Here is a 10,766-nt window from a genome sequence, read left to right on the forward strand (position 1 = left end):
TCTACTCCAATCTTTAATTGGTATTGCGTAGCCTTTTTCAATATTATCCCATGTGCTAACAACATTTTTAAAAAGTTTTACTAATTGCTCCCCCTTATGGTAGAGATCCTAGTGTTATAGAGATCCTAATGTTAATATCACTCTAAAACTTATCTAACATTGCAAGAAAAAAATTGTCCAACCTCTCACTCACCCCACACTATGGATGAGTTGATCTTTTGTGTTATTTTGTTGTTTGTGACATTTACTTCTAATAGCCAGCACCTTTATTGTTAATATGTTTTGCCACCTATTGTCACATAAGAATTTTAGTTGCGTAAAGGACAGCATTGTTGTTTTATTGCTATTTCAAATCAAAAAGGTTAATAACCTAATATAATTAACCTAACACTAAGTATTTAACTTCAATAATTTGACATTAATAAATTTGATAGATAAGCAATATGATCATGTGCTTTTAAAATTAAATAAACCTATAATGTAATATTAATAACTTTAACCATCCTTTAATAGGGTCGTTGAGTTATGAATGTAGTTGGAGTAGATTATTTGGTTTGACAAACCATGACGATCATATCCTAGTGTTTTAATATGGGATGTACAATGATTGCAAAAAAAGGTAATTTTTAATGATTGCAAGTGGATGTGATGTGACTCATGGAGCGTGGGAGCTAAGGAGTGTCGCTCAAATTATCAGAGAATAATTACAACCATATAAGATGAATGCCTTTATATGGAAAATTGTAGGCCTCATTTACAACATATTGTGTTGGAAGTTTTTGAGAAAAAATAGAGATGTCATTTTTAGTTGATTCAAACATACAAATGAAATCTTTTAAGGGCTCAACAAGTTTGGAAAGGGTGAAAAGCTTGCTTAAATTCAAAGCAAAGGGAATGGTCTCAACAGTTATCAGTGTGATCGGAGATCAATTTCAAGAGAGGGCAATTAAAAGGACTAATTTGGACACCATCTCAATCTATGTTGTGTGGGGTTTGGAGTTGAATAGAAGCACTCAAGAGGTAAATAGGGTGGTGCAGGCATTGTTTGAGGAGGATTTACTTGGTGGGTTGGAATCGATATTGGAGTGGTCGTTCCTTGGAATTGGGGCACCTGAGTGAATGTTTCCAAGATGATAATGAGGGGCTTCGCTTTGGTTATGTGTCATTTCTTTGTTGGAAAGCACAAGTGGATAAGCCCTTGATGTATCAATGTGTTGAGGAAGTCTAGCAGAAGGTGTTGGAGTAGTTGGAACGAGTGGAGCAACCAAGGAATGAAGATGTTGGGGAGATTTTAAGAAATGTGCCTCGTCAAAGACATGAGTCATCATGGAAGGAGGGTTGGGCCAATGGTGGAGTGAGTTTTTCCAAAAGTGTTTTTATTTTTATTTTTTTTGGATTTTCGAAACGAGGTTTGCTAGTTACAGGCGGTGGAAAGATGAACAAGGAACTACCCACATGAGGGTCAAAACAACATAAGCAAGAAGGCTTGGGCTATGATTTTTGGAAGCATAGAATGAAAGCGAGAACAATTGGAATGGTTTGCAACAGCTTAGTAATGGTTCGAGTCACGCGATGACAGGCATGTTTCTTTTGGTTTACACAAGTAATGATGAAGGAATGTTTATAGTTTATTTGCACTAGTGTAATTGTTCCTTTTTGTAACTATGTATATGTCACTTAGTGGAAGAATTGTTATGTATTTGTAGGGTAGTTGGCTTATGCCTTGACTATGGTTAATATGGAGCAGGATAGATAGTGTAGTTTCAAGTTGCTAAGCTAATTTATAGCAACTAGATAGAATTGTTTGTACTAAAGTTATAAAGTTGTCAATATTCTTGTTTAAATTAATAAAATACCTATTACCAATCAAAAAAATAACTTTAACCATCCAACATTCATAAATTTTAAACGCATTGAACTGATTGTTAATGAATTAATTTTATAAAAAGAACTATAATAAATTAATAATAACTTCATTAATTTAATATTAATAATTTTAATAATTTAATATTAATAATTTTAGTAATTTAATATTAATAATTTTAATAATATATTATTATTAAAATATTAATAAATATTATTGGTTTTTTGTAATAACTTTGAGGTGATAGAATTAGAATTGTTGCTTTCTATTTTAAATGCTAAATTGTAGAAATATTGCATATTGTTTCTTGATATATTTTTAATCATATATATATATAAAATAAAAACTTCATTATTAAAAATTATAAGATATGAATTTATTTTTTAAGTATCATATTAAAACAATTATTTTCAACTTTTAATCTATTATATTTCTCTACCTAGCTTCAAATTATTTCAATCTATACTACCAAGTGTGAAACTAGATAAGAAACCTACTTCAGAAATACAAAATGTAACTAATTATACGATATTAAAATATATTTGTAACGAACCTCCTGTAAAAGTGCTAGTTTTATAGTCTAAATAACTAAAAACACATGCAATCTCAGTTTCGAAGAAGGGTGACTAAAAACATATTATCCACTTTTCTTGATCTCCTAATACCTCGAAGCGGTAACTCGGTCAATTAAATCATAAATTTCAGTCCAGCAGAAAAGATAAGCAGCGTAAATGAACCACCAACGAATATTTTGTTCGCCCAATTACGGCGAAATGGTGTTGGTGGGAAGAAAAATGCAGAGCAATACTCCCAAGAAGTGTTTTCTCCATGAGAATATTATTCACCAGCTCGACAAATGAGAAAGCATAGTTCATTCATACCACTTGCAAATGATTATAAGCATTGTTTCCCTATGTTACTTTGGCGGAGAGATTCAAGAACCCCTGTGAATGGTTTCAGGGACTAAAAATTATTCGCCAAATTTTGGGGAAGGCAGGGGGGGTATGGCCATTTAAATAACTTTACCGAAGAAAATCAGAAGCTGACTCTTTAAAGTAAATACAATGTGCTTATCTTACAATAAAATCCTTCCTCTTTTAGCTTTCTAGGAGGAATAGGCATTTAAAAGTTGCTTTTTCTATTTTCATGCAACAAAGAGCAGATTGTCCAGTTCTGAAAATGAGGACATCCCCTCCGAGTCCCGGGAGGCACTCCTAGACCGCAGGGATGCATCCCCATGAAACACTGTTGATAACTCAATTGAAGTCTTTTATAGATCTCTAGTATGCCCTGCCTATCACAGAGTTATTCTTGGCACCATCTATTAATTGGTTTACCAAATATACCAAAGAGACACTACACGACATATCAGTCAGCAACAACAGAAGAGAACAAAAATGATAGAGCTGATAGTCAAAAGTTCAAAACCAAAAGAGTAGATGTTAAAAAAGGTTCAAATAAGGCTCCTTTTGTTTAATATCAATTTCAAGCCCTTCTTTCCCCCGCTCAAAATAAATATTATTCAGAAATTGTTGCAATGAAATGTAACTGGCAGTAATAAACTCCAAAATCTACTCCATCACGGAGTCTGATATACCAGTCAGATTACTTTTGCATCATTATTGACCTCAACTTATAACTTGAAGATGAGGCGTATCTTGATGCAGATTAGATGGTATTCTACAGTTATTTATAAAACGATAGCAAAATGAAAACGATAAATACACTGTGATTACAAGAAAGAATAGCGAAGGGCGAGGGCCCTAGCTCGGTTGGCTAAATCTTCCCTGTTGGAGGGGGTTGGTCACGGGTTCTAGTCTCCCTCGTCCTCGTGGTACTGGTGGGCGTGTCGTGCCAGCGCTACTGGTCACGTTAAAAAGTTTACCAGGTGCACTGCAGTTTATAGGAGGGCCGTGCTGCACCGATTGCTGCAGTCTAAAAAGACAAGAAAGAACAGCGCCGTCATTAAAGATTCCTCATCATCTCATTCTCACCACCGGGAAAACCACCATCTCTCAGCAAAAGTTTTTTATTCGTGTAGAGGAAAAGACAAAGGAAACCAAAAGTAAAGGAATCAACATGTAATTATAAATTGAACCAAAATAAAAACAATAAATGCACTGTGATTGCAAGAAAGAATAGCGCCTTCATTAATGATTCCTCGGCATCTCATTCTCACCACCGGAAAAAACAGTCTCTTGGCAAAAGTTTCGTGTAGAGGAAAAGACAAAGGAAACCAAAAGCAAAGGAATTAACATGTATGGCACCAATGTGTTAAAAAGGATAAAATAAAAACATCAGAGAGAGAATGAAACTAATAAGTTTAACTGTGTAATTGAAATTTTAAATTTGATATAATATTTTATCTAGTGGAACTTCTAGACTTAGTATTATTAATCATTTAAGCAAAAATGTGAGCCCGCAATATTGAAAGATTTCTTATCTAGCGATCACTAAAGCTTTATCATCCTGGTGAAACAATAATTGTGCCTTATCATCGCTGCTCAAGGAAGAAAGTACAGAAGGTGAAACTGGTCAATTATCACAAGGAAATGGCTCATATAAAACCCAACAGCCTGCACATCTAATTGCATATCATGTCTTCTTCTTCAAATAGGGTTGAATAATAAACAATAATAATTCAATTAGAAATATATAAAAAAAGAATTAGGAAAAAAAAATTACTTAAGTAAAACAAATTATAGAAGGCATGAATGAAAAAGTTGCATCTCCCTGATATATAAAAGGGAGAGGAGAACTTAATTTGAGGGGTAATAGTGGGAAGAAGAAGATGGAGCATAAGGATTACGGATTAATGGAAGAAGGAAGGAAAGGAGGAAAATGAGTTAGTGACTCTTCCAAAAGATAACAGGTCGTAACTCTTTCAAAAGGTGGTAATTCAGAAAGGAATAATCTAAGGAATAGTCAAAGGAAAAAGATTTAGAACAGAAGTATAAGGAATAATCTAAAATAAGAATTGAGAAGGAAAGAAGAAAATAAGATATGTAGATCTAGAAGAAGAGGATATGCATATCTTGAATGAGATATGTGCATATGCATATCTTAAATGAGATATGTGCAGATTTGACAAGCAGCAAAGACAGATTTGGGAAGTGAGAGGTAGGTAAAGATTAAGGAGTGAAAGGGGCAACTGTTGTTGTCAAACACGTATATTTTCATAACCACAGTGTGTGACCCTCTCATAAGGGCATTAACAAATGAAAGGATGTGATCCCCTACACTCAAAGGAGATGTTAAAGAGGAGAAGGTTCCATTTAAACAAGGGATCAACTGGGAGAATACTATATTATCCTCAAAAGCAACAATGAAAACAATGAAAAGTGGTGACTGAAATCTTATGAAAGGTGGTGATCCTTTCACTTGTAAATTATAATGGGGAGATCATTCCGAGCTAACATCAATACAACATCACTCATAAATGCATCAGGAAATCAGGCAATCTATAAATTGGTAAAGGTTGAATAAAACAATCTATCAATTATAACAAAGATCTATTCAACGAAGTTAATAAAATCATCATCAGTTAATTCAAATCTTGGAATCACAAATCAATCAATCCACCATTCAAACATCAATGTCACCCTATCACATGCACACTCATTAATTTATTCAAACAATCATCAGAATAGAACAGAAAAGACATAAATAAGAACATATTATTATATTAACTCAAATCAGTGATTTCTTTGTATGAGTATCGCATGATATATGTGTGCGTGTATACATATGTATATATATACACACATGCATGTGTGTGTAAATATATAATGTGTATATATATGTATATATGTGTGTATGTGTGTGTATATGTGTGTGTGTATAATCCATAATAAGTACTTTGATGACTTTTCTATTTGAGTTCTGTATGCATCTCAGAGATATAGTATGACTGCTTATATACAGATTGGCATAAGACTTATATATACATCTACATACCAGTGGTCTAATATGCATTTTATTGCCAACTGTTGTAATATAGAATTTATGTGTGAAATATTATGTTTCTGTCTGCTACATCTAGCCATGGTAGGGGAATGAGGGGATCAAAGGTGGGAAAATGGTGATGGGTTCACCTTCTAAGTACGCCACCTCATGTTATGCGACTAGGGAGCCCCATGGGACCAAAGCAGGAGAAGTGGACTGCCCCTTGGGCATTAAGAAGAAGGGACTTTCCAGGCACCATGTTGTGAATCTTACTTATAAACCCTATCATGGTAAATAATTTTCAATCATTTGAAGCAAGATAGGAGTGGTGAGATGGAAGAAAACAGTGATAGGACAGCACGCTAGATAGACCACCTCATATGTATGGCACGGGTCGCATGAGGCCAAAAGGGAAGGTATATCTGCTCTTGGGTCTAGAGTAGGAGGTTTTTAGAACACCTCATCAAGTCATCCTACCTTGTCACTTCCATGATTAAACCATCATAAAATTAATTCTAGCAATATATTCATTTGACCTACTTACAGGGCCTCAATTAAAGTGAAAGGTATCGATAAACCCTACTTGTTTTGATAATAAAAATCATGTAAAATTGGTTGAAATCTTTACTACCTGGTAACTAATATTTCAGAAGCAGCAGAAAAGACCAGAAACTTTCTCCAATGAGACACTGCATTGCTATACCAAATTCACAGTTTGCTAATCCACAATCAAAGTAAAGGCCGAGTTTAATTCATTCCTGTTCTTCGGCTACAAAAGTGTATATATTTATGATTTTTATATGGACCAACCCAATCATAAAAAAAATTACCAAATCAGCAGACCAAACCTGAACTGGCAACTTAGCTGCAGAGCTTTTTAGCTGTTCTTTTTCACATTCTGCATACAGAGGTTTAGCTTTGTTTATTCTAAATCTTCTCAGATCGATTATATTGAATATATGCCCTCCACTTCCACGTGTGAAGGTCCTCTCACATCTATTGATAACGAAACTTCTGAGTCTGGTGATTTTCCTAGTCCACACCACTGGAAAAAAATCTGCAAGCTCAAATGCCCTTGTTTTGATGTGAGTACTAAATCTGGTGCAACCTTTAACAGATTGAAAAGTCAGTTTGGAGGAAACGAGAGTGTCAATTTCAATTTGTCAAAAAATATGTTAAAAAAAAAACCTGGTTACTGCGGGAGGGGTTCTTATGAAAAGAGGCTGCAGCATATGAGACATTGATTGTATTATCCCATAGGCTTTCCAACTGCTAAAAGTACTAATAATTCATCATGCTCATCAAAAATTTATGCATTTTCATTTCATTTCATTGCTGCTCCTGACTGTACAAGATACCTTAATAATTTTCCAATATAATATCATCTTTGGCAGTAAATAGGCTAGATAAAAATGTAATGCCGGACCATTCAGTTATGTTTATGCCCATTTGATGTATTTGACGTGAAAAAGATTTTAATGAAAATGCGACTAAAAGAGAAAAAGATTACATATAGGATAAGTCTTCTTATAAGGACACTGTAAATAGACTAATCACATGCCTTTAAAATCATAATGAGATGCCTCACAGGCATGAAAATGGCAGCTCTACAAATGCAAAAGTTTGGGAGATCTACAAATGCAAAAGTTTGGGAGAGGATATGGTCTGACAGAGGGAGGCTACACTAATCTTCTCAGACAAGATTGTTGAGTGAAATTGCAAGTCATTTGCAATGAAATGGTCCCATTAAATATGGACTTTAAATTTCAACAAAAATATTGGGAGATATAGGCCTGTTAATGGACAGAGCTGTCTTCAACCAGTAGCGGTAGATAAAGATGTCACTAATGGAGCAAACCTGAGGAAGGATGGATCAAGGTAACTTTGATGGGGTCTTGAAAGGTAACCCTGGACCAACAGGTGTTGGATGTGTTGCAAGAGATAATGAAGGTAACATTTTAAGTATCGAAGCAAAGTGAATTGATGATGGAACAAATAATGTTTCCAAGGCACTGGCAGCCTTACAAGCAATTATGATGGGTAAAAGACTACCAGTTTGAAAGTTGCATTTAGAAGGGGAACCTTTGATTATCGTTCAATGTTAATGCAATTATTGTGGGATCGTTTGAAGCATGGCATTTACACAAGTACATTAATGCTATTCAAAAAGTATTGTCTTTTTAAGAAAACGTCCCATATTAAAAGACAGGAAAGTAAGGAGGCAGATAAACTATCATAATGCCACTGACATCCACAGTGGGTTAAGTACATAAAGATGATTTCCATAATCTCCACTGCACAGTTGAAGATTATTGCTAACTGGACAGATAATGATTACAACAACAAGGAAGGGTGAAGGTAGTAAGTGTATTAAATGCTTTTTGAGGCACACAGGAACCACGGCATTTTGGTGAAGGCAGGGAAGCTAAAGACTCAAGAGTGTTTATTGAGCAATTGTGCCATGGTCGTTGTGTCAAAGGGGCTAGAGGTACCCATCAATTGTAATACTATTTGTTTAAACCAGCTGTAGTGAAATGATGAATGGGCGGGCTGAGTGGTAGGGTGATAGCCTATAGGTGAATTGTCTGAAAACTGCTAACAAGGCGGTGTCATGATAGTATCGATGGGCAGTTCTGGGTATGGTCAAATGGTAGTTTCATTTCAGAAATGGTAGCTTCATTTCAGAGCCATATACATTTTTCTTAACTATTAACAGAAAATATAAAATGATACCCGATCAAAAAAAACTATCAGGAGATAAAGCATTTAAAATACAATAAATCAACAGACCCTGATCTAAAACAGAAGATGAAACTGAATTCTGTTTCAGTGTTCTGGAGAAGTTTCTAATACCGCCAGCAAAGGAAAAATAATCCCTCCCATGTCCTAGGATAAGTATTTCTTGGAGAGACGTCCCCAAAGCCTAACTAATTATCCCAGACATCTTGGCAACATGGGAGCAGTGATAAGACATCCCTGCTCCCCATATTATTTTTTTGCGACTTTCTGGGAATGTCTTCCAACTGTCCCTACTTTTTTTCTAAAATGTGATGTACTGAAGTCCTTGAGGCAGTCAGGGCATCTTATGATGTCCGTTGACTCCTTAGGAGTTGGGACGTCAGGGCATCCCTATGTCACAGGTCAAAGAAAGCAAAGAAATGGAAAAACTGAAATGCATTATGCATTTTTGCCATGTGGTAAGAAATATCACCTGCGAACATAAGTTCTTTAAGCTGGGTTATAAGTGATTCACTAAATTGAAACAGCTGCAAATTAACAACAAAACATTTCTTTTTATTTATTACTTCTGAACTCCACATTATTATATAATCACAAATTGATTACTACTAAAAATCAATATACCATATAAACAAGCAGTTACCAGTTTAGAAGGTGGAAGTTGATTTCTTTCTGATTTGAATAAGTAGTTCTGTAAATGTATTTTAATTTCTTTCTGATTTGAATAACATATGGGCATTCTGGAACGCAACTTAATGATTGACTACTAAGATGAAAAAGTCTACAATACCCCACATTCAATTTTAATTTTAATTTTACAAGATATTGCGCCGGTATGCAAGGGTCTGCTCGGCACTAAGCTTCAAAAAAATTTGAACCCGGGGAAGGGGGATTTGACTGAATAATTTGCACGGAAACTTCAGAAATTAATATCTTAAATCAGCATTCAACTTTCAGGTGTTCAGATTGTGAAGGAGATATATGCATGAAGAAGTTATTTTTTAATATTTTCATTTATAAGTATTTTAAATGCATTATTTCCTTGAAGCATTGCATGAAACAGAGAAATGCTAACCTAGTGGTCTCGTGGAAAGGACGTCGCAGAATTTATGCTACTGAGAATTTGTTCGAAACATCATTGCAGCGAAATGGTTGTCCTATTCTGGGCTTTGTTACTATTTTTCGAAAGGAGAGATGAACATGCCAGCGGTATATTCAACACAGATAAGGAAAAACTTTAAAAGCACAAAGTAGAATCCATTAGGCACCGCAAAACGATTGGTGCTCCACAAGTTGCGTTCCTAAAAACCCTACATCCAAAACAAACAAACAAAATCTCTAAAGAGCAATGATCCCTTGCCCTAAAACTTCGATTGCTAGGGTTCTATTTGTTGTTTGTAATGCAAACCAGCAACTGGCTCTTTCGAAACGTTATTTTCTTTAAGCTGAGAATTTTTTAACATTTTCATAACTTTTTTTAAATAAAAAATCTACAGAAAAGCGCTCTAAAATACAGCTGATATTGTGAATAACAGAAATGGGAGCGCTTACCACGTACCTGAAAAAAACAACAGTGAATCTCCTAAAGCGCCGTCATTTCTTCAAACATTTGAAAACACATAGGAAAAAACATGCGGAGAGGCCATGGGTGAAATTTTATTTAGGTTACGACTTTCCTTCAAACGTGTTGAAATAAATTTGATTAGTAGGAGATGGGAGATGTTTTTCATGGCAACTCAAACTCAAATTCAGATATTACTATGACGATTTCTAGTCAAACTCATGGACTCATATTTAATTAGTAGCGGTTCAAGAGAACCTATTTCTTATGACGAAACATTAGCTCTTTTCGTGAGGTCACTCATCTCAATATTGCTCCAATTCAAGTGCATTTAACCATAGAGTTTCCCCACTCATTTTCATGTTCGAATCATGGAAGTGGCATTATATAGTGCTACTTCTGACCTTGGATGGGTGTCTTCAGGTGTTGTGGTTGGCCTGAGCAGTTTGGGGGATGCTCTCCTTGCACCTCTCGTCGAGTCTTTGCCTTCACCCAAGCGCGGCGGGCTTAGTGCTTCAAAGTGTGGGGGAGGTTGCTACTTCGCCTTCTCTATCCAAGGGTGCAAGGTTTGTCAGTTTGAATGAGGGAGAAGGTGTTGTTTCTTCCCTAGAGGTTGGGGATTATGCTTTTGTTTTTCGAAAGGATTCAGTGGCTAAG

The 10,766-nt window shown here is 35.2% G+C and overlaps 1 long non-coding RNA gene across 1 annotated transcript; it reads right to left on the reverse strand.

The window, feature by feature from the left end:
• Positions 1-3,300: 3,300 nt before the first annotated feature.
• On the reverse strand, positions 3,301-10,294 carry LOC149546930 (uncharacterized). Its single transcript, XR_016353796.1, has 2 exons — positions 10,107-10,294; positions 3,301-3,799 (listed from the first exon to the last, which is right to left on the reverse strand). It is a non-coding gene; the product is annotated as an uncharacterized LOC149546930 (long non-coding RNA).
• Positions 10,295-10,766: the final 472 nt, after the last annotated feature.

The sequence above is a fragment of the Cupressus sempervirens genome, chromosome 7, assembly GCF_028749045.1.
Source record: "Cupressus sempervirens isolate cs-2001-9-10 chromosome 7, ASM2874904v1, whole genome shotgun sequence".
NCBI classification, from domain to species: Eukaryota; Viridiplantae; Streptophyta; class Pinopsida; order Cupressales; family Cupressaceae; genus Cupressus; species Cupressus sempervirens.